Genomic DNA, 3,865 nt, shown 5'->3' on the forward strand with positions numbered 1-3,865 from the left:
GGGTAACTGAATAGATAACCAAAAAAGACCCATATATGCTATCTACAAGAAACACACTTTGTATCAAAACAAACACGGATTGAAAGTAAACAGATGGAATAATATATTTAAAATAAATGTAAATTTAAAAAGCTAGGGAAACAATACTTATATCGGACAAAAGAAACTTTAAAACACAGGACACAAAGAAGGCTATTTCATGATGATGAAGGGATCAAAACAACAAGAGGTTATAACCCTTGCAAGCATTTATGTATGCAACATAGAAGCACCCAAATACATAAAGCAAGTGTTAACAGAACATAAAATGAGAGAGCAACAATAATATGGTATAGCAGGGGAGTTTAAGACTGCATTGGCATCAATGCAGAGGTCTTCCAGATAGAAAATCAGCAATGAAACAATGGCCTTAAATGACACATTACCTCAGATGGATTTAATTGATGTTTTAGAACATTTTAACCCAACGCAACAGAATATACATTCTTTTCAAGTACACTTGGAACATTTTCCAGCATATACTATGTACTAGGCCACAAAACAAGTCAATAAATTTAAGAGGATTGAAATAATATCAAGCATGTTCTCCAGTGACAATGGTATGAAACTAGAAATTAATTACAAGAAAAAATGAAAAGTACACCAATACATGGAGTCTAATATGTTATTAAACTATGAATGGATTAACAATGAGATCAAGGAAAAAAATCAATATATATCTTCAGGCAAATGAAAATGAAAAAATGGCCAAAATCTATGGGACACAGCAAAAGCAGTTATAAGTGGAAAATTCATAGGAATACAGGCTGACTTGGAGGAATAAGAAAAATATCCAATAGGTAATCTAACCTTATACCTAAAGGACCTAGAAAAAGAACAAGAAACAAAGCCAAAAATGAGTAGAAGGAAGGAAATAATGGAGATCAAAGTAGAAATAAAATTGAGTCTTAAAAATACAAAAGATTAATAAAACCAAGAGCTTGTTCTCTGAAAAGCTAAACAAAATTGATAAACCTGAAGAGTCATTATGGTGTCTGTGTGATCTGCAGAGGCTACTGGATCAGACCTTGGCCAATGCATAAAAGATGACAAGAGCTTGGCCAACGTTTGAACCTGTGAGATGTGGGAAAAGAAAAGGAGAAGGTGATTTGAGCCAATTCTCAAAGCAGCATTCTAGTAGAGACTTACCTTCCCATACAAAGAAAAATATAGACAGGCCACACAGGATGCCCCTGAAGAAGTTCAGATCCATGACTTCAGAAGAGAGCTGGAAAAGAGAAAGTGAACTGCTGAAAGGGAAGAAAACAGATTGTTGAACTTGAGAACATACAACCTCGTCTTCAGTGTCAAAGAAGCCCAGGTTAGACCAGATTCCTGCTGCCAACCTTGATGCAGATGATCCTCTAACAGGGGAGGAAGATGAAGATAAAGATTTTGAAGAAGGGAGTGATGATGATGACACTGCAACTCTTCTTGCAGAATTGGAAAAAAATTGAAAAAGAAAGAGCTGAAGAGCAAGCCAGGAAGGGACAAGAGCAAGAAGCTGAAGAAGAAAGGATTCGTACTGAAAACATTCTGAGTGAAAACCCATTCCTTAACCTTACTGGTCTATCCGAGCCTCAGGCCAAATTCAAAGTTAGAAGAAGTTGGGATGATAATGCTGTTTTCAAGAACTGTGCAAAAGGAGTAGATGATCAGATGAAAGACAAAAGATTTGTCAGTGATAACACTGGGATCTGAATCTCACAAAAAGTTTATGGAGAAATACATTAAATAGCTTTTTAATTCCCCTCAGTTTGTTTTTTTCTTCCCCTCATTTAAATTGTAAATAGGCTTCTCTAATTTTAAGTTCCAACATATATTTTTCTTTATTGATACCTTATTTGATCAGGACTTGGGAATTGTTTAACTCAGTTTCTAGTCATATGTTTTCTTTTTAAAATTGGAAAGATTATCTTCTAGTAATAAATGTTTTCCATAATCTAAATTACCAAATCTGCATTCCTCAAATTTTTTGTTGAACTGTATGAAGCTTATAAAACACTGCATATTTTCTTTTGTGTATTGTATTTCTGTGTACATTAACTTTCTCTCCTCATTTCTGTAACATTGACTTAAGGTCATTCAATTCCTGATATCTTCTGTTTTTTTAAAGAGTGTGATGAAAGATTAAAGGGATTTCATTGTGGACCACTTGATGCTATGGAAATGTGTCATCAACCAAGGAAGCATGCTAATGTGCACCTGAGGGAGCACGGGGTGTCTTACTTTTGCAGAGGCTCCTTTTTTGGCCCAAGATAAGAGCTCCTGAAGCATGTCTGGGAGGCCTGAGGCCCTCACTGTGTTCTGGGTCTCCAGCCTCCAGGTTTCTTTGGAATGAGAGACAGTTTGCACAGTGACACATTAGAGACAAAGCCTAAGAAAATTTTGAAATCAATGCATGTAATGAAAACTTTGGAAATTGGAAAAAAAGATTGATAAACCTTTCACCATAATGTAAGACAAAGAGAGAGAATCCAATTAAATCATAAATGAAACAGAAGAAGTGACAGATGACAACAAAGAAATACAAAAGATTTTAAAGAAAATATTACAAATAATTATGTGCCAACAAATTAGACAATCTGGAAGAAATGGATACTTTGAAGAAAAATACAGTTTTTCAAGATTGAATTAAAAAAAAAACAGAAAATCAGAAGAGACTACCAATGAAATAAAATCAGTAATCAAAAACTTTAAAAAAAATTTCTGAACCAGATGGTTTCACAGGGGAATTTTAACAAGCATTTACAGAATTACCACCTGTCTTTCTCAAACTAATCCAAAAAATTCAAATCGAGAGACTCTGCCATGCTTATTTTGTGAGGTCACCACTACCTTAATTTTAAAACCAGAGGAAGACATTACAAAAAAAAGAAAATTTTAGCTCAATATCCCTGATGAAAAAATTATCAACTCAATATTAGCAAACCAAAATCAGCAATACATTAAAAAGATTATACACAAATGATCTTTGTGATTTATTCCTGGGATACAAGCTTGGTTTATTGCCTGAATATCAGTTAACATGGTACAATACATGAATAAAGTGAAGGTTAATAAGTATGTGATCATATATGTAGATGCAGAAAAAGCATCTATTTATGTTAAAACTCACAACAAAGTGAGAAAAGAAGGACCACACTTCGATATAATAAATGACATATGTGAGAAATGCACAGCTAACATCATACTGAAAAGTAAAAAGTTAAAAGTGTTTTCCTTAAGATCAGGAACAAGACAGGGATGCCCAATTTCACTACTTTTATTCAACATAGTATTGGAAGTCCCAGCCACAGCAATCAAACAAGAAAAGGAAAAAGGCATCCAAATTGGAAAGGAAGAAGAAAATTGTCATTATTTTAGATGACATGGATACATAGAGAAATCTTAAGATTTTACTGTACAAAAAACTACTAGAACTGATCAATGAATTCAGTGAAGTAGTTGGATACAAAGTAAATATGCAGAAATTGGTTGCATTTTATACACCAATAGAAAGAGAAACTAAGAAAAAAATTCCATTTACAATTGAATAAAAAATACCTAGGAATAAATTTAACCAAGTATGTAAAAGACTTGTACTAAAAAATTATAAGACACTGAAGAAAGAAATTAAAGAATATACAAATAAATGGAAGCATATATTGTGGTTATTGATAGGAAGAATTAATATCATTAAAATGTCTGTATGACCTAAAGCAATCTGTAAGTTCAATGCAATCCTTGTCAAAAAAAAAATGGTATTTTTCACAGAACTTGAACAAGTAATCTGTAATAGCATAATCAACAAATTATATTAAATAAAAGAACAAGCAATCCAAAA

The 3,865-nt window shown here is 32.9% G+C and overlaps 1 pseudogene; it reads left to right on the plus strand.

Annotated features, from left to right (window-relative positions):
• The first annotated feature begins 1,024 nt into the window (after nucleotides 1-1,024).
• LOC118974190 (spliceosome-associated protein CWC15 homolog) lies at nucleotides 1,025-1,777 on the plus strand (annotated as a pseudogene).
• The last annotated feature ends 2,088 nt before the right edge of the window (nucleotides 1,778-3,865 follow it).

The sequence above is a fragment of the Sturnira hondurensis genome, unplaced genomic scaffold (genome assembly GCF_014824575.4).
Source record: "Sturnira hondurensis isolate 20B ecotype Veracruz unplaced genomic scaffold, ASM1482457v3 Scaffold0001304, whole genome shotgun sequence".
In the NCBI taxonomy this organism is placed as follows: Eukaryota; Metazoa; Chordata; class Mammalia; order Chiroptera; family Phyllostomidae; genus Sturnira; species Sturnira hondurensis.